Genomic DNA, 20,810 nt, shown 5'->3' on the forward strand with positions numbered 1-20,810 from the left:
CTACCCATGCGACAGAAGAAACACAGCCCCATGAAGACATCACCTTTTGTCTGCTACAGCTTCGTTTCCTCTTAACTTTACATCACTCCTTAATATTTAGACCTCAGTGAGCATTTCTTAAAGCCAGGTTGCGTTCTGAGAGTCACAAATCTGGGTTCTGGATGCAGACACTGTAGTAGCTAGCACAGCAGGGAATTGCCTTGTTTCTTATTTGAATTGAGTGTACCCAAATATCAGCACAGTCCTATTTCCCTTTGTTGTGGATCCACTCCCCCTTTCTATAAGGCTTTAAAAACACCAACCTGGGGATCACTTGGTAGGTAAAGTACTTGCACGTGTACATTAGGACTGGCGTTGAGCTTCCCAGAATCTGCATAAAATCTGCGTGGTCATGGCCACCTGACTGTGATCTCAGCACTCAGAAGTTACAAACAGATGGCAGAGCAAGGAGCAAAGAAAGTACCCAGAGCTAGCAGGAGCTATTTCATGGCGAATTGTGGGCATTTGAATGGGAAGAAATAATAAATCTTAAATAATTAATATTTACATGGGCATCCAAGATGAATATTAATATTAAATTAGTCTCGCAGCCTCTGGCAGCTGTGCTTATCCACTTTAATGTACGGTGACCATTTATTCTCATCTTCAGTCTGGCAACTCACTGTTGATCAGTTGATTTTAGGTTCACCTTTCCTTGTGATGGTCAAAGTTTTGCAGATGACAGCAACAACATGAGCAAGCTTCTGGGTCTTTCTTCGTGGAACTACAGCTTACACAAGCTCACTTTGTCAGCATTGGATTCAAGCCAATAGCTGGGGTAACTTAAGTATGAGGCGAACAGACCCTGTAGCTGGGAGCTCTGGGGTATTATGCCCAGAACAGGTAACTACAGGGCAGAGGGAGTCATCAGTTGGCAAGCATGCTGGTACTAGGATAGCTAGGGCCTCAGTCGGGTACCAGGGTAAAGTCAGCTCATGCCATGTTAATCCTTCGATTCCTGGCTTAGTCAATGAGCAGAAAGTCCTTTTTTCGGGCTTCCATTGTGTCTACATGCCGCACTGCCTTTGCCTAGTCATCTGTTGATGTGCATGTACATTGTCTCCTTGTCTCTGATGGTGTGAACAACGCTAACATGAAGGGAGGAGTGCAGCCGTCTCCTTGACATGCTGATCTCATTTCCTTTGAATACATACCCGGAAGGGAGGTTGCTGGACCACACACTGCCCTCCATACCGTTCTCTGTCACAGCTCTATTCGGTCACCTAGTCTTCCCAAGAATACACAAGAGTCCCCTTTCTTAACACACTCATCAGAATTACCGTTCTCCTTTTGAGAGGGCCCTTCCTATATGTAGTTTTGTGGTATTTTCTTGATGAAAGTTACTACTGAGCCCTTGTCCGTATAGTTGGCTCTTTGTAGGTCTTCTTTGAGAACTCTGCATTTCAGGAACAGTGTTCATTTTCTACCTGTGTTCCTTATTGTCATATTTATGTGTTTGTTTGTTTGTCTTATGTAGGCCATGCTGCCTGACACTATTGTAGCCCAAGTTAGCCTCAAATTTAACTTTCTATGCTACCCGAGCACTAGACTTAAAGCATATTCCACCATGTCTATAGAGTTATAACATGCTCCACCATGTCTAGCAAAATTCTCTATTTTCTTCCTTCTGTTTTGTTTGCATTCCTGATATGTTTAGAGCATTACTCCTTTTTCAGAAATAGGATTTCCAAATATTTCCTCTCATTCTTTAGATTGCCTTTTCAATCTTTTAATCGTGTTTGCTTTGTTGTATAGAGCTTTGTAATTCAGTGCACTGTAATCCACTACCCCTGACTCTTTTTTCTCTTTTGTTATGAGTGTGTGTGTGTGTGTGTATGTTTTACCAAAGCCACTACCAAAAGCTTCTTCTCTACTTTTTTTTCTAATGTTTTTTCAGTTTTAGACCTTAAAAGTCTTTATCCACTTTGAGTTGATGCTTCTGTGTGAGGCCAGATTAGAGTCCACTTCCACTCTCCTACATGTGAGTCTCCAAGTCTTAAAACACTGGTTGTGGTGCCTCACTGTGTTCTCAGCTGCAAGACAGCAGAAGCACCTGGTGGCCCCCTCCCAGTCCAGTCTCCAAAGCTCTTCAGATTTAACACCTCGATCCCATTTCTGCTCAAGGAAGGCTCGGGATAAGAAGAAAAGCACCGCTCCCCCTTCCCTTAACCTGTGTGCCAAGAATTTCAGGGTGTTCCTCAGATCAGGTCTTTGCAGCGTTTCACCAGGAATGCTGGTTGAAAATTAGACGGAGCTTTTGGTTTCCCAGTATCTTCAGCGTTTTAGTATTAGACCTTGGTAATAGGACCCTGTGTTTCTAGACAATCAGAAGTAAACATTACAGTTTCAAGAGAGATAGACTGCTTCTAGGAGGGCCCTGGGCCCAAAGTCTAGGATTAATTATCTTCTGCCTTTTCCCTCTTGTCTGTGAGGCTGTGCCCTGGGATATGCTAGGGAAGGAGAGGACCCAGGGCAGTGACGGTCTACTCATGGAATAGTCTCTCCTCACCTCAATTTTACTAAGATTGTAGTCAAGAGTTTGAAAAGAAACATCACATGCATATACTTGCAAACACCCTTCTAATAATTTCAGAACTCTGGTTTCTTCTCAGCTCTTAATGTGGTTGTAAAGACCGTGAGATTTGAAGTCAGACTCTCTGGGCTCAGAGCGTTACTTGGTCACATATGATGTAACTTTGAACTACCGTCGCCTTGCCTGTAACATTACATCATCTATAGGGTGCATAGGACAGTGGACAGCATGAAGGCACGGGGTGCAATGACTACCGTGTAGTCCTCAGGAGGTGCTCTTTCGTGAGTCATGAGTTTTCTTTACTGGCAGTTGCATGGGTGTTTGGCTCTAGTGAGGAGGCAGAGCTGTCCCCTAAGATCAATAATGACTTGTGGGGGCATATTTACTTTGACTTTAGTCCTATTGGAATTCTGTAACCTTGTACTAAAGTGGACAGTTCTCAAATATAGTCTTTCTAAAGGGCAAAGTTAAGAGGTCCCCCGTACCCTATTTTGTTCTCAGGAATAGGGTGGGTTCCTGTTCAAGGCTGCTGCTCTGGGTTGTAAGTCTCCTCGTGGAGGAATGCTGGCCCACATCATCCTGCATCTCCTTTCCACTCAGGCCTGGGCTTTGAGGGGACAGTGCCACTCTGCCTGATTCCACATTTTATGACTGTGTCATTACTGATATTGAAGCATTTACTTCATCTTTTGCTGCCACCTCACACAGATAACATGTTTAAGATGAATTTCCCAGTATGCGAGCCAGCACAGAAAGTTCCCATGCCATCTCCACAGTGCTCAGAAATGTGCTGTGTTAGACAAGCCCCGTCAATGACCACTCTGACTTCTACGAGGCTTACCCAGTCCTCCGAGGGGTTTCAAGTGTGTCTTTCTATTATTAACCTCTGTGGTCAATGACCTATTGTTACTTTCTAAAGATGAAGAAACAAACACAGAAAGATGGGAATCATAAGAATATCAAAGTGGTGGAATGGAAAAGTGAATGTGGGTTACCCATTCTGTTACCCAGCGTGCAGTCTTTGGATGGGACAGCCTCCAAGTCAGCTCTCTGGCTCCTTCATTTTAGGAGACACTTTCTGGAAGAAGGCTGAAACTTCTGACCTCTTTCTGTTGTTGCTATTTTGTTTTTGATTGCAGGGTCTCATACTATAGCCCAGCGTGACCTGGAACACATGCTGTAGCCCAGGTTGGCCTTATACTCCCAACAGTGCTCCTGCCTTAGCCTGTGAAGTGCTGTGTAAGTGGGTGTAAGCCACCAGGCCTATATATAAAGGATAGAATATAGCAGAAGTGATAGATGTCACTCTGAGGTTAGGCTCTCGCCAGATGTCACAGTACATTTGTATCTCTCTGTCTCTGTGTGTGGGTCTCTCTGTCTTTGTTTCTATCTTTCTGCCTCTGTCTGTCTCTCTGTCTCTGTCTCTCTCTCTCTCTCTCTCTCTCTCTCTCTCTCTCTCTCACACACACACACACACACACTCCGGTGCCTCATTACAGGGGAAGCCAAGTGCTACAGAGACCATGAAAAAAACCGTATAATTGAACCCCCAGCAAAGAACTCTACAAGTGAATCCACACAGGACTCCTCAGCCCCAGCCTGTCCTTTTGATGACTGCAGCCTCAGGAGAGACCCAGAGCCCAGGCATGAGGCTAAGTAGTTTTGCAGCTCTGCATTCCTGAAAGCCAGAGTTGATGTTAGTTGGGGTACTGTGTTATGGACAGCAGTAATGCAACCACCAGGACATAGGGCAAGGTTTCTATTAGCTTTAAAACATCATAAGGTATCACAATAGACAATGACTTCTCAGTGAAGTTTATGGTTAGCAGGGGGACTAATAAAAAGGATTAGTTCTGCCTGCTTTATAATAATGTTTATAACTTTTGAGGACTTTTTAAATGTTGAAATTTATTTACTGCTTCCTTTCTTTGGGAAAGCCATTTGTCATGCATCCCTTGCTGGAGTTGTGTGGGCCGTGGGTTTAAAGAGGGGTGATTGGGCCCCATCCCCCAGGTACCATGTGCTATAACAGTGTGACGTCACCCAGGGGCAGCCCAGACCTCCCTCTCCTGCTGCTCTTCCCAAATTTTCTTCACTTTCCCTTTGTTATCTTCTCTTTCTTCCTGGTGCAAGAGCAAGAGTAGGCAGGCCACTAGCAGTCTTTCTCTCCTGACACAGATTAACTTTCTGGCCCATTCCTATGACCCTCCTGCCTCAACCTCCTAAGCATAGCCTACCAGCAGAAGATGGAATATCGGTGTGCTAATCAGGGTTTCTATGAAACAAAACTGATAGAATAAATGTAGCTATTGGGGGGGGGGGCTCCTAGACTTGCTTACAGGACATGGTCTGGGTAGTCCAGCAATGTCTGTCTCACAATGGAAAGGCTGAACACCAAATAGTTGTTCAGTGCTCGAGTCTGGATGTCTCCGCATTTGCAATCTGCTGCTGGCGCTCTAGGGGAGATCTGCTGATCTTCAGTCTATGGCGGAACCCTGGAGAAGCTGGATTAATACTAGATCTTCAGTCTATGGCGGAACCCTGGAGAAGCTGGATTAATACTAGATCTTCAGTCTATGGCGGAGCCCTGGAGAAGCTGGATTAATACTAGATCTTCAGTCTATGGCGGAACCCTGGAGAAGCTGGATTAATACTAGATGTAGCAGAAGGATAGATGAACTTGCCAGCAAGAATGAGACTAAGCAGGCAAAAAGCAAAGTTTCCTTTTTCCATCTTTTCTTTGGGCTGCCACCAGAAGAGTGACCCAGATTTATGGTGGGTCTTCCTTCTTCAAATAATCTGATGAAGAAAACCCTCAAGGGAGCACCCAGCAGTTTAGATTTTAATTGGTTGCAGATAGAGTTAAGTTGATAACTAAGACTAATCATCACAATAGAAAAGGATGAATAACAGTAAAGACCATACAAAACCTACTATAGTAGAGGCTTCTTAAAATATATGCATGTACAGGTATAAAAAGAATTAAAATGAACTTCCCACAACATGACGTGTCAATGTCCCTACTAGATACCACAGGCTAACGAAAAGCCCAGCACCAAGGAAAGGTTACCTCTTGGAGTTGTTAGCAGCTGAGTTCACATAGTGCCAAACACCACAGTCTATTGTCAGTACTCTGGATTGCTATGGTGGAGTGAATGAGAATAGCCCCATAGATTCGTGTTTGAATCCTTGTTTCCTGATTGGTCAAACTTTTGAGTAAGATTAGGAGGTGTGGCCTTGTTGGAGGAGATGTTTCCCTGGGGGCAGGCTTTGAGGTCTCAAGCATCTTGCTGTGTTCTCAGTGTCCCTTTCAATGGCTCCTGCTTGCAAATCAAGATGTGAACACTCAGCCATTCTTGCCACCGTGCCTTTAGTGCACTGCCATGGACTCCTGCCCCTGAAACCATGAGCCCAATTAAATGCTTTCTTTTGTAACCTGCCTTGGTCGTGATGATTTCTCCCAGCAAGAGAACAGGAACATAAGACAGTTAGCCTCTGGAACTTGAGAGTAAAACCATGTTGCTGAAGATCTATCATACTTGAGTCATACAAGAAACCAAGCTTGTGCTGACCTGGAAGCTTCATCCCTACTTTCATGGTGCTAGAAAGTGCCAAGCACATTGCTGAAGGAGAAAAGTAATCCTTACTCTTACATAGGTGTGAGCCGTGCGGACTCCAGTAATGACTGCCTTGGGAAGATAGGCCCACTGGTGCAGTAGTGGCACAGATGGTATGGAAATGATTTTTTGTGGTTGGATCTACCGTCCTTCCCATGAAATGGATACCATATCTGGCATGATTATCAGTATGAGAACATCTGGTCACAAGCCCTAGGGGAGAACCTACTATTATTCTGCTGAGTAGCATGCATTAAATCCACTCACAATGACGTAACATTACACTTACAAACCCATGCACCTCCCAACACTCCTCAGATAGGCTTCTATTTGCAGTCGATGTTAATTAGCAGACCTATGCTGGTCAAGATGCAGAGAATGGAGACGGTAGAATGTTCAGTCCTGAATGGGTAGTCTACATCACGCCACCTCTCTGAAATCATCCACACATAACCTGCATATTTTCTGATAAATTTTAACATACGAATGCTGAAGTGTCCTTAAGTAAAATCTTGAAAAGTCTGTAAGTCATTGCTCTGGGTTGCTTTTTGGTTTTTATGTGTATGAGCATTTTACTTACATGAATATTTATACAGCATGTACATGCCCCTTGTGCCTACAGAGTCCAGAAGGGTGTGTTGAATTCCCTAGAACTGGTGTTACAAATAGTTGACCTGCCTTATGGGTGCTAAGAATCAAACCAGGGTCCTCTAGAAAAGTAGCGAGTGTTCTTAACCACTGAGCTATCTCTCCAGCCACCAACCTGGTTCACTCTTCCTTCCTTCCTTCCTTCCTTCCTTCCTTCTTTCTTTCTCTAAGTCCTTGTCTCACAGGCATGGAACCATCCCATAGAATCTTCCTTTTCACATTGGTCATGCACAGTTCTGATCACTCAAAAAGCTGCCAAGCACCCATCACTTAGTGTAGGAATTTGTGGTAGTACCAGCTGACAGGTTTATGTACATGAGCTGGGCCCAAGTCTTGAAGACACCTGGCCACTCCAAATAAGCATCTTATCTTAGCTCTTTGTGGGAGATAATGTTTTAGAGGGGAATCAGTATTTGAGTGGTAAAAAATGTCGTGGTCTAAGAAATACATCTTTGAATAAAAAGGATATACTTAATCTCTATTTCTTCTCTAAATCCTTTGGTCTGCTTCACTTTTAATTCATCATCTAAAGCGGGGGTAATGCTTTTTCTCTGCTCTTCTATCAATACAAAATGCTAGTTTGTGTGTGGGCGTGTGTGTGTGTGTGTCTATGTGTGTGTGTGCGCACACACATGTGTTTCAATCATGGCCGTTTTGGACTAAGCTTTGGTTTTAGTTTGTACATTCTCACCAGTCGGTCATCTTTCCCAATGTCCTTACGTGGCATTTTAAGATTTAAAAACTTTTGATTTACCAATGATATAGCAGTGGTTACATCATTTCACAAAGATAACAAATGTGAACACTGTGTAAGCTGCTATGGGCTCTAGATCTTGTGCCAAATTTTCAAACACCATGAGCCAGCATTGGAAGACATCCAGCGAGAGGTTTTGGTTGGGATCAGCAAGCCCTAGAGTTGTTTTTCGGGAGTACTCTAGCAAGCAGAGGTTTGATAAAAGCTAACGAGAGCAGATGAGTAAAACAAACATCTTTAAAACAAAGCAACCCCTTGCTGTTTTGTGAATGAGTAGTCCTATAAATGGCAATTAGCTGTCCCTGAAAGGAGCTGGCCATTAAGAACAGGTCACTCCAGGTCTGGATGCAAAATGGAAAGAGTCATTTTTATTCACCTCTCAAAGAGGAGCTTCCACCACCGATCTGCCCATTGAAACATCCAGTGAACCCTCAAAGGAACGGCATATGATGTCTACTTACACGTGAGCTAGAATGAGGTACTTCTGCATTTGTAAATTAATCAGACAAGACTGTGAGTACTGCAGCAGGGACCGAGTCTTCCTGCTGCTATAAATTGCTTCTGCCGATACTGAGGCTGTGTGTCCTATCCACTCCCCGGTCCTTAACTCTTTCCTAACAAACAGTGGACTGCATGAAATGAGACTAGAACATCAAAGCAGCGACGTAGTGCATACTCATGCTCTGACCTCATTTCTGAAGGTCAGCTTAACTCAGCTGCCCAGTGTGAGCTATTCTGGTTGCATAAGTACCATAGGTGTTGAGTAGTTGGGGTGCCATTGTCTACTAACTTCTAAAGGCCTCTCTGCCACCATATAAGACAAAGTGCCTGCTTACCCAGAAGAACATGGGAGTAAGAGGAGCCCTAGATATGTATGAATATCTAGGCTTGCTTTTCGTAATCTGAAAATCATTGCCCACATTGTCTATCAGTTTCCCAAAATCTTACTTTGTGCCCTTTGGTCCACATCTCTCTATTCCCCCTCTCCTTGGCCTCTGGTTATCTCTTTTCTACTCATGGCTTCTATGAGTCAGACTTTTTAGTTTTCAATCGTACATCTTGCTTGTCTTCCTTAAGGTACCTAGCTGCACACAGCATAATGACCTTCAGTTTTGTTGATATTGTTCTAAACAGCAAAATGCCCATTTAGTGACTGAACAATATTCCATTTCCTCCCTTAATTAGCCATCAGTGGAAACTTAGACTTTTCTCTACTTTGGCTATGGTGAGCAATGCAGCAGAGAAGGTGAGAGAATACAGACATCTCTTAGAGATTAGTTCTTCATTTCTCTAGGGGACATGCCCAGAAGTGGCATTGCTATACCATAAGTATATTTTCAGCTTTGGAAGTCCTGTGCTGTTACTCACATAGATATACTTATTATGATTACTCATATTATGTTACTCATATAGACATACTTATTATTATGAAGGCATTGTTTCCATTCATATCAATGATGTACAGGGACTCTTCCCCACAGGGTCTCCAATGTTTGTGATCTCTTATCTTTTTTAAAATAGGAATGATTTTCATAGGTATAGTGTAATATCTCACCACAATTAGAAACTCATTTCAAATTGTGGTAGCTAATGGTGTTGAACAGTATTTCAGATATCTTTTGGCAATCTCTATATCTTCTTCAGAGAAATGTCTATTCAGGTGCTTTGCCCAGTTTTAGGATATTTTGTGTAGGGATAGGACCAACCATTGCAAATAATACGCAAGAAATTTCCCAAATCTACAGTATACCATTACATGGATGACATTTTGCTATCCGATTCAAACATGGATACCTTGAACAGACTGTTTGAAGAAATAAAGATACTTTTACCTAAATGGGGATTGCAAATCGCTCCTGAAAAGATTCAGAAGGGAGATTCTGTTAATTATTTAGGTTATAAAATAGGTTTGCAAAAAATTAAGACACAAAAAGCACAAATTAGGAGAGATCGCCTACGGACTCTTAATGACTTCCAAAGACTGTTAGGAGACATTTCCAGTCTACGACCAGCTATTGGAATAACACCTGATCTAATAATTCATTTGAACAAAACCTTGGATGGTGATAAAGATTTAAACAGTCCCAGAGAATTAACAGCTGAAGCAGAAAAGGAACTGACAATGAATGAGGAAAAATTACAACAGGCACATATGGACAGGGTGAATCCAGAGCTCTATTGTATTCTCGTCATACTACCATCAAAAATTTCTACTACAGGAATTTTAATGCAGAGAGATGATATTATTTTGTAATGGATCTTTTTAGCACATAAACCAAGTAAGAAACTGAAAACTTATGTGGAAAAAGTCTCTGAGTTAATTATAAAAGGCAAGCTGAGACTTCGTCAACTAGCAGGCATAGACCCAGCAGAAATTATAGTGCCTTTCACTGCTGATGAACTAAAGAAATTATGGGAAGATAATGAACCATGGCAAAGAGCTTGTGCTAATTTTTTGGGAGACATTAATAACTATCCAAAAAGCAAGAGACTTAACTTCGTAAAGAGAACCTCTTGGATTCTTCCTCGAATCGTCCGTGATGCTCCAATAACTGGAGCCCGTACATTCTATACTGATGCCAATAAATCAGGGAAGGCAGGTTACAAATCAGAAGACTTGGGTAAGGTGGAACAAAGTCCGTATAATTCTGTCCAGAAGGTGGAATTATATGCCATTCTTATGGTGCTAAGGGATTTTAAAGAACCTATTAATATAGTCACTGATTCACAATACGCAGAAAGAGTTATTTTACATATTGAAACTGCTGAATTTATACCTGATGATACAGAACTAACCTCATTGTTTCTCCAGGTTCAAGATTTGATCAGGAACAGGCTTGGCCCTATGTACATAACACACATCCGATCCCATATGGGTCTGCCAGGTTCTCTAGCACAAGGTAATGCAGAAATTGATCAATTATTGATTGGCAGTGTGCTACAAGCCTCTGAATTTCATAAAAAACGTCATGTTAATAGCAAAGGTTTGAAGAAAGAATTTTCAATTACATGGCAACAAGCTAAGGAGACTGTAAAGAAATGCCCTACTTGCTCTTTCTATAAACAAACGCCACTGCCTGCAGGGGCTAATCCAAAGGGCACCCAAAGGAATGAAATCTGGCAGATGAATGTGTTCCACTTTGCAGAATTTGGCAAATTCAAATATGTTCATCACACCATTGACACTTATTCAGGCTTTCAGTGGGCAACTGCTTTAAGTTCAGAAAAAGCTGATTCAGTAATCACTCATTTATTAGAAGTCATGGCTATCATGGGTATACCTACACAAATAAAGACGGATAATGGTCCTGCTTATGTCTCTAGGAAAATGAAACGGTTTTTTGATTATTACAATATCAAGCATGTTACAGGTATACCATACAATCCTACAGGTCAAGCAGTCATAGAAAGATCAAATCGTACTATAAAGGATATGTTGAACAAACAGAAAGGGGTGGAAAACACCCCCAGAAATAGGTTACATAATGCTTTGTTAACCTTGAATTTTCTCAACGCTAATGAGAAGGGAACAACGGCTGCAGAAAGACATTGGATAATGGAAAAGTCTACTGAACTAAATCAACCAGTTTATTTCAAGGATGTGCTGACCTCACAATGGAAGCCAGGAGATGTGCTACACTGGGGAAGGGGTTTTGCTCTTATCTCCACAGATGAGGAAAAATTGTGGATACCATCAAAATTAATAAAGGTTCGGTTTGAAGAAGAGAAGCCACTTGGAAAAGATAAATAACAATTCTTTCATAAGGATGGCGAACATACTGATTGATGGTAAGAAATACAGATAGGTTGGAGGCAGGGTTCTTTTCTTGTCTCCACAGGAAAATACTCATCTTCAAAGATATTGAGGGACCCTGAATATTTAATTACTGATGGATGGACACATTTTGTAAGTATTAATTTATATATATATATATATGTCTTATTAAACATTTCTTTATAAATATATAGAGCTGGTTTTGAAGTTGGACTCTGGCTCAGTCCCTCTCCAATTCCAAGCCTGTTAGTAAGAGAAAAACCCAGAGTTTCTGGAGTTTCTGTCTCATGTCAAGAGCCATGATATGGGACAGAAAGAAATATGAGTTTAGAAAACATCTTTGCTTTTCTCCATATCTATCATACTTTTTATTGAATATATCTATCATGCCTTTCATTGAATATATATATGTATGTCTATATGATTAATGTTTAAGTTTTTCACAATGAACAATGAGGTTTTCCTGAAGTGACATTTGAAGTTTCCAGGAAGAAGATGGGGCCCCACAACAACAACTCTACCTGGTTGATATGACGTCATGATACTGATAGTGCTACTACAAGACCTGTTTTGGATACCAGCTGCACAAGACGATCCCAACTTGGTTAGCTGAAATGGTGCACATCTTGTACAACATTCTGGCCAGACCTCCACAAAATACTCAGAGACTATTTGCAATTTTAAAAGACATTGATCTTGAAATTTAACCATCATTTTACTTTCACAGGATCCCCTAGAAAGAACGTCGCCCCCATGACAGCTGGAAGTAATTCTAGAGGACGACGACCCCTCTCCCAGTAAAATTTACCCCTGGGTTTAGGGACATCATTTAGGGGTTGGGAGGTTGGGGGAGGAATTTTATAAGCTGAGGGATCATTTTGAAAAAAAAAAAAGAGGGAATGATGGGATAATAGATTTATAATTGTGAGTTACTGCTTTTAGACAAATATATTGGTATCGATTCTTGTATATTGATACAAAGTTAAATTATATTGATTATGTATGCATGCATGTTTCTATCTCTGTTTAAAACATTTTTTATGTATTGACATATATTGTATTGATAAATATATATTGTATATATTTACCATATTGCAGTGTACATTTCTACCTCTGATTAAGAAACTTATATAATGTTTGTGTATTGATATGTATTTACCATATTGCAATGTATATTTGTACAGTGTTTATATTTGGAGGTCATTATCCTCATTTGTTACACAGTTGTTTATTGTCTTAGTCTTTAAGTTAGATAGATATTGAGAATTATATAGATAAATAGTCATCTAAGTTTGTCATTTATAATTAGATTAATCAGGTTCTTTAGATATATAGAGATTATACTCAGTATAGATAGATAATCTTTGACCTCTTCAAAGAGCTGTAGAAAATGGCCTTTAATCTAACTCAGAGTTTCGTGATAGTGAGACACAATTGCTCCTGGCAACACCGCTCTATTCCCGAGAGAATGTTGAGCACCAAAGACACTCCATCTGGAGCCTTTCTATTTGGCAGAACTGGCCTTTGGGCAAAGAAATGCCCATACCTCAACCACTGACAGAGATACAGAGCGTGCATCAATGGATAAAACAGGACTGTCATATCCTGCCAAGACAGGGTAAGATAGTTTTGAAAAGTTCCTTGCCTTTAATAATGGTATGTCAGTTATGTTAGGCCTTAGCCAAAATTGGTTGACTCAACATTGCAAATGAGACTTTGGGTGATTGCCCAGGTAGTCAGTTGTCTCTGTCAATTGTTGCACATTTTGGATATATCTCGTTTGTTGAGTAGTGTTTATTCCCTTCTCAGATCTTTGACGGAGTTGAAGATTATATAATTGTAGTTACTCTCTACATTATTTGGACTCCTTGAGATAGAATGTTTAGCAAAGCTTTTGTTCTCAATATTGTTTGTTATATTTATTATTTGTTGTTATTGTATATAGTTGTATTTGGTTTGGTTCTGTCTTATTTAGACAAAAAGGGGAGATGTAAGGATAGGTCCCGCCCCTTGGGGGGCGTGTTCACCTTGGGCTAATGTCTGTCTATAAATTTGGCGAGAGTGCTCCCAGCCGTTGCTTCTGCTTTCCTGGTCTCTGTGGGAACGGTGGTTCTGTAAGTCTATTTCTACATTAAAGCTATAGATATATATTTTTTTACAATCTGTCTGCATTTGTTTACGCCATTACAATTTTGTGATTGAATCATGTAAATTCTGATAAATATTGAGTTATAATCTCTTCTCAAATATGTGGTTTGTAAATATTTTCTCCTATAATGCAGGCCAATATTTTACTTTCATTTCTGTTCTTTGATAAAATACCCTGACAAGAAGAAGAAGAGGAGGAGGAGAAAGAAAGAAAGGAAGGAAGGAAGGAAAAGAAAGAAAGAATCTTAATGGGATGGAGAAATGGGTCAATTAAGAGCATCTGTTGCTCTTTAAGAGGACCCAAGTTCTACTCTTAGCGCCATGTTGGTGGTTCACAATCATCTGAAGCTCCTACTCCAGGATATCCAATGCTCTCTTTTTGGCTTCTCTGGGCACCTCCACACGTTAACACACTCACACATACACAAATATAGAAAAAAAACAAATCCTTCTTAAGATATTTTTAAGACAAGTTAGAGGAGAAAACGTTTATTTTAGCTCAAAATTCTTGGTTACGGCCTATCATACAGGGAAGTCATGATGTTGGGAACTCATAACACTTGTGCTGTATCCACAGTCAAGAGCAGAGAGAAGTGAACACTGGCACACTCACCAGCTTGCTTGGTACTGAGCTAAGTTTCTCTACTCTTATACATGCATTTAAAAATTATTCTCACATATACTTAGTAACTTAACTAAGACCATAATAAGTGCATGTAGGGCCCACAGGTCTACACCTCCTCCAAGGGTTCATACTGAGGATCGCTTGTAGTTTCTGGCCAAACTTCTTGTTGCAGTTTCCGGCTAAACATCCTGTTTGTTCCTGTGCTACCTCTGCCCCCACTGGTGGTTAGCTTAGGGGTTTTGTTTACTTTTGAGCCTGATAATGTCCCACCTGTCTTGGGGCTATTCATGGGTGAGGTCAAATTTTCCAGTGCTGGTGTAGGCTGCAGCAGTTAAGCCTTGAAGAGGGGTCTTGAAGTACTACTGGTGAATAGGCTTTGAGGTTATAGGGTGGCTTTACTTTCAGTCCAAGCTACTGCTTCCTGACTGGCATCCTGTCACATGTAGGTACTGCCAGCACTCGCTCCCAGAGACCCCACACTGTAGCTGTCCCAGCTACCTGCTTTACCTCCGGTATGGACTTCATCCCTCTAAACCTGGAGCCAAAATGAAGCTCTCTCTGCGGGGTGGAATCTGTCAGTATCCTGTCACTGTGATGAGACACGGGACTAATTCATCTGATCATCTCAGCTAGCTCCCGTGAGAAAGGTTGGAAAAGAGCGAGCCTGGCCCCGTAGCTCCCTGGCTTCTGGTCTGACTCTGTGATCTTCCCTTGAGCACTGCTTCTGCCAGGCTGCGCTTCCCACTCTTGATGTAAAGGCCTAAATTGGCTTCTGCCTGTTGGTCTGGAAATGTAGGTCCCATTCGTAACAAAGTTTATTTATTAGAATATATTCTTGGCCTCAAACGCTGTACTCCTTAGAATCTCCTCAGAACACATGGTGGGCTGTATAAAGAACTGAGCTGAAGAGGGTCCCGTTGTTTTTCTTGGTGATAATCTTTACTGTAAGTAACTGACTTGGCCTATTTCTGATAACAGGAGATCTATGTGGTTAGCGATAGTCCAGACCTATCTCTCAGCCCTAAAAAACTGTTCAGTGACTAGGTTTTGCCCCTAACTAAGCAAAAGCTTCATTATAAGTAGAAAATCTGCTTGGCTCCCCAAGACTTTGAACAATCCCTTGCTACAAAGTAGAGGACAAATGGGCTGACTGGAGAAAGGACTGTCAAACTCCTGCTGGCCTTGGCTCCACCTCTCCTCTTCTAACGATGCTGCTCTAGCCTTCTTCTCTTTCCTCCAAAGCCTCCAACAGTCTCCTCACAGTACAGAGCCCTCCATGTGCCTACCAGCTTTCGGTTAGTAATAAACCCTTCTAGGTAGGCACTGTGGGCACCTGCAAGCGGTGTGCTCAGTTCTGTGTGTAACTCTTTCCCAATATTTTACTAGGACGGGAGATCAAATAGAAAGAAGCGAACGGTTTCCTAGTAACGCCACCAAACAATGCTGTACTTGATGGAGCTTGGACGACAGCGAAAAACAGGACAGAACACCTCCACACAAATCATTTCTTCATTCTGCCTGGTCTTCAGTGCTTAAACTCCTCATGTGTGTCTGATATGAATAGGAGCTTTTTTCGGCTGGGCAATGAGCTATGATTAATATTCGGTGGGAAACTAGCATTCTTGGCAATGTGTCCAAAAACATGAAGAAGGAAAGGCACTTAGAGCCAGAGAGACAGTTGACTCCACATGGTGGCCACAGAGCTGGTAGAAACACTCGCCCTCTATCCTAGAAACACCCAAATGGCCTTTGTCATACACTATGACAGCCTGAGGATACATGGTCTGGGTGATGTCACTGTGATCCTGATCATTCCCCTAACCATCTTCCCACGAAGAAGGAAGAAGGAACCATTTTCCCACTTCTTCCCAAGGAAGAAGATGAACACCAGAGCTAGTGATAAGGCTGTGTGATAGAGTGCCTGCCCGGCATGGTTAAGGCCTTAGGTTTGACTCCAGCGTAGTAATTAATCAATTAACTAATCAAGATATAATTTAAAATTTCTAGTGAACATTTCTCTACTTTTTTGTTAATTTTTAAGAAAATAGCTAAGATTAATTTTATTGCTTTGATAATTAGGGTTCTAAACAATAACAGACAGGAGAATGGCCTAGGAACACTGCCATCTGTATGCTATAAAGACATGCTTGGAGTCCGTATCATAAAGGAGCCAGCACCAACTACCTGACTAGTTGAACATGCATACATGGTTAATGGTCCATTTGTTCTATGTTAACCCCCCTCTCTGACTCAATGTTCCTGATGAATACAAGTCTAATACCAGCAGAAACTAATATGATTTAGTGATTCAGAAAGTGCCTGAGCTCAAACATCTCAAAATGAGATACAAGTACAAGGGATGATACTGAGAGATGACAGTAGACATGTCATAGTCCTGAAAATGTGGCTGACCACGTGACCAGTGGTCAACCACAGGACTGAACTCCAGAATGATTGACAGTCTTCCTTCCCCCCATATAATCCATTAGCTGCATAAGACATAAAGCAAATCTCTAGGATACCAGTCTTTTGTCTTCTCTGTTTGCTGTCGGGTTTAAGATGTACTTGCTGTCTCTGCTCTTTGACTTCTGTAAGTGACAGATAACATGGCTTGAATTCCCATGCCTGAAGCACCATCCAAACACTGTGTCACAGACCTTGTAAATTTAGAGATAGAAATTTATTTCTCTGTAGACGGAAGTTTCTGTCCTGCCCAGTCCCATAGCTGTTCAGTCCCAAATAAACATACAGAGGCTTATATTAATTATAAACTGTTTGACCTATTACTCAGACTTATTACTAACTAGCTCTTACAACTTAAATTAACCCATAATTCTTATCTATGTCTATGCTTGGTACCTTTTCTCAGTGAGGAATTCTCATCTTGCTTCATCCGTGTCTGGCTGGTGACTGCATCTCTGCCCTTCCTCTTCTCAGAATTCTCCTAGTTTGCTAGCCACACCTATACTTCCTGGCTACTAGCCAATCAGTGTCTTATTGAACCATATGAGTGACAAATTTTTACAGTGCACAAGAGCATTATCCCACAGCATTTCTCAAAATTGTTCAACAGAATATTGCCCATTCTTTCTGTTATATAAGCATACAAAACATATACATGTGCACACACACACACACACACACACACACACACACACACACTCCCCATCCACTATTTGTTTCAAGCTGGTAAGACAATGTTCCAATCCATCTGAATTAAATGAATTTCACTGCTTCTCTTGGCAGAGGAGCAGAGGGCTGTGCTTCAACATCATGTTGATGTAGGTGGGAAATAGTCAAACCCACCAACATCCTTGAGAGCTCCACACCACTGATTGCTCCAAATGATCCAAGAAGCCAGACTCAGAATGACAAATTGGGAACTTGAAATCACAAAAATCATCAAAGAAAACCTCACCCTCATCACTTTTCAAACCATCTGAGTGGGAAAAAAAAAAAGCATGACCGAAAGAAAAAAGAAAAAGAAACACAAACGATTAGTGTCAAACTAGATCCAGGTGGAGGCTCATTGTGTTCTCTTAACTTTTTCCCAAAGTTAATTTTCTCTATCAAATTCACAAAAGTGTGCTTGAGTCTAAAGGCCACTTGCTTGATCTACGATAACTGTTGTCCAGGCCACGTTTTAATCAGTTTACTACTGCTTACTAGATAGCACTGAATGAGAAAAGGCTCTTTGAAATGAAGTTGACACCGTAGACTGTGTCTTCTTCCTTACTACAGCAAAAATGAGCATTTGGGACTGGTAGTGGACCCCAGTGATAAAGCGCTTGTTTATTGTAAGTGAGGCCCTGAATCTGATACCCTACACCAAAGGCAAAAGCTTTTATGTAAGTGCAATAATGGAAAAATTCTAGGCACTATTTGTTTCTAATTATTTGATTTTTTCCATAGATTTCAGGGCAGGCACATAATGGGCAATGCACAGTTAGATCAGTGCAAATACCATGTCATGGGCTACTACGTGGTTCTGAGAGCCCCACATGCCCTATTTTTGCACTATGAAAATTTTTAAGCAAAATCACTTTTCTGTTCACTGAACAGCAGCTTCTAACTAAGGTGAGATCTGAACTACATGACTGTGGATGGCTGAAAAGGTCTCAAAAGTTGCCCTGCTGCCGTCTCACGATAGAGTGGGAAGGAATCGCTAACAATTCGTATGGATGGAGAAAGCTCTGGAGGGAAGCTCCATTACAAATGCCATCCATTGCTGAGACCAAAGCTAGAGCTTCAATTTTCCTGCCTTCAAGACGTATAACCACAACCCCAAGAGCATCACAAGACGGCACAAGAATCCACTCATGCTGTTCTGTGAGTGGTCGAAGAGACACCTTATTGTCTGAGGTGAGGTGAGGATAAGACAAAGTTGATTTGTGGAAGCCTGTCTTGGTTCTCAGAGCCCTCACAGTCTCCCTGGCCCCTTTGACCAGCTAAGTCTAGGCTGGAGGGCCCATACTCTCTGACTGAGTGATGTTCCCTGCCAGTGGAGACCTGGGGACAAGAAAGGCCTCAGAGACTGTGCTTATTGTGGCTTATCTTTTCACTGATAGGAATTAAGACAGTCTGCCATCTGGGCCTCCTGCAGATCTTGACTCTGAAGCAGAGCAAGCTGGGTTCTAACTCCCACAGCTCTGCCATTTGTACATTACACTGGGACAGAGGACCAATGACTTTTCTTCCCAAAGTCTCCTTCTCTCGTTGAAACATAGAGGGGACAGGAACCTGAGCCTCAGTGTGGAGACTGAGATGTCACATGTCATGTACACAGGTGGAATCTACACTGGATCCCAGGAGACCTCAGAAAGCTTCACGTTGCTTTTTCTCTTGCCCATTTTGCCTTATATTAGGCTATCATAATATCATTATTAATTATATTTAGTTGGTATAAAATAGGATTTATTATGATATTTTAACACATACATATTCAATTATAGAATTATTTTTAATGTAGATACCTTTGTCAAATAAAAATTTTTCTCTAAATTGAATAGTGTAGTTTAGTTCTTAAATTAGGATATAAACTGTATCCACAGTTTTTTAAATGAGTTCCCTCATGTTCTTTAAATTTTTCCCAACACTGGCACATTTTTAAGTTAATAAATTAAAATTAGCAGATAGGGGTTTGTTATACAGTTAGAGCTGGTAAATACTTGGGGGTTTTTGTCTTTGTTCTTTTTTTTTCGATGTTTATCTTGTTTTGTTGTTGTTTTTGTTTGTTTTTTTTTCTATGAAGAAACTGATTTTTGAAGTGCCAAGTTCTCTGTCCTTCTTGTCTCTGCTGCAGCTTCCTGGCTTTTCAGCTTCACACCAAGAAGCTATGAGATGGCTCAGAGGTTAAGAGCACTGACTGCTCTTCCAGAGGTCCTGAGTTCAATTCCCAGCAACCACATGGTGGCTTACAGCCATCTGTAATGAGACCTGGCACCCTATTCTGGTTTGCAGGCACATGTGGAAGGAATGCTATACAGATAATATAATAAATAAATAAAAATTAAAAAAAAGAAGCTATAGACACTAGACCAGTAGGCAAAGCACCAACAGACAAACTGGCACCCATGTAAATGCCAAGAGGGTGTGGTTACCACCGGCAAATCAGGTGCTCAGTGCTCAGGAGGCAGAGATGGGCTCTGGGGTAGTTGGCTAATTATGCTAACCTACACATTGAACTCTGGTTCAAGGGAGGAACTCTGCCTCATATAAGGTGGGGAGCAACAAGAAAAACACTCAACATCCATCTCTGGCGGTCACACACTTGCACACATATGTGTACATGCCTTCACCACACGCATGCCTCCACACATACACACACACACACATGCACACACCAAGAAAGGAATCACACATAATGCAAAGAAGTAGGCATATGATATCCCAATAAAACTTTACTCATTGGTGTGCCAGTCTGCATTTTACATACTTCATATATGACACAAAATGGTCTTTTGCTTTTCTTCTAAGCATTTAAAATGTAAAAACATTCTTAACACTTAGGCCACACAAAAGCAGGAAGAGTACCTTTGGTTCATCGGCTACCAATTGTCAGCCGTCACTGCACAGGACTAAAGACCTGGAACCAAGACATCACTATGACACCCATCATTTTGTGCACGAAAAACACTCTCTTGAAAAGCCATGGAAAGGTATAAAGGTGCATTCAATTCAAGGACTCATCAAAGTTACTTGAAAAACACATTAGAAATTCAATTTAATGTAGATTAGTATATAACAGAATTTTGTTATTCCTATGCCTCACCTAAAGAATTTAATTTTCTTGATATGGAAAATAACTTCCTAGAAAGGGAAAGGCAAGAGTTGAGTGAGACCTAAGCCTGCTCAAGCTATGCGGAGAGCTCCAGCCAGCGGCCTCGCTGTTGGACTCTGTCAAATGTAAAGGAAAGGAAAATATCCTGCCTAGGTAATAGCTCCAAGCTAATGTTTAGTGATAAGATTTTAAAAGTTCTCGGAGTCTTACAGATGCAGCTCACTATTGGAGCACCTGCTGAGCATCCACTGGACCACGGCTCAGTCCCCCACACAAAAACATTTCATTGGATTTTCTGTAATCCTGGGGAGACTTTTAAGTAAATGATTACTTTGAAAATTTTGGGTTTCTTGAAATTATGAATATTTTAAATAAACCAGATAAAATTATT

Source organism: Microtus oregoni, unplaced genomic scaffold, assembly GCF_018167655.1.
Source record: "Microtus oregoni isolate MIOR12 unplaced genomic scaffold, Mior012 000008F_ref0000371, whole genome shotgun sequence".
Taxonomy (NCBI): Eukaryota; Metazoa; Chordata; class Mammalia; order Rodentia; family Cricetidae; genus Microtus; species Microtus oregoni.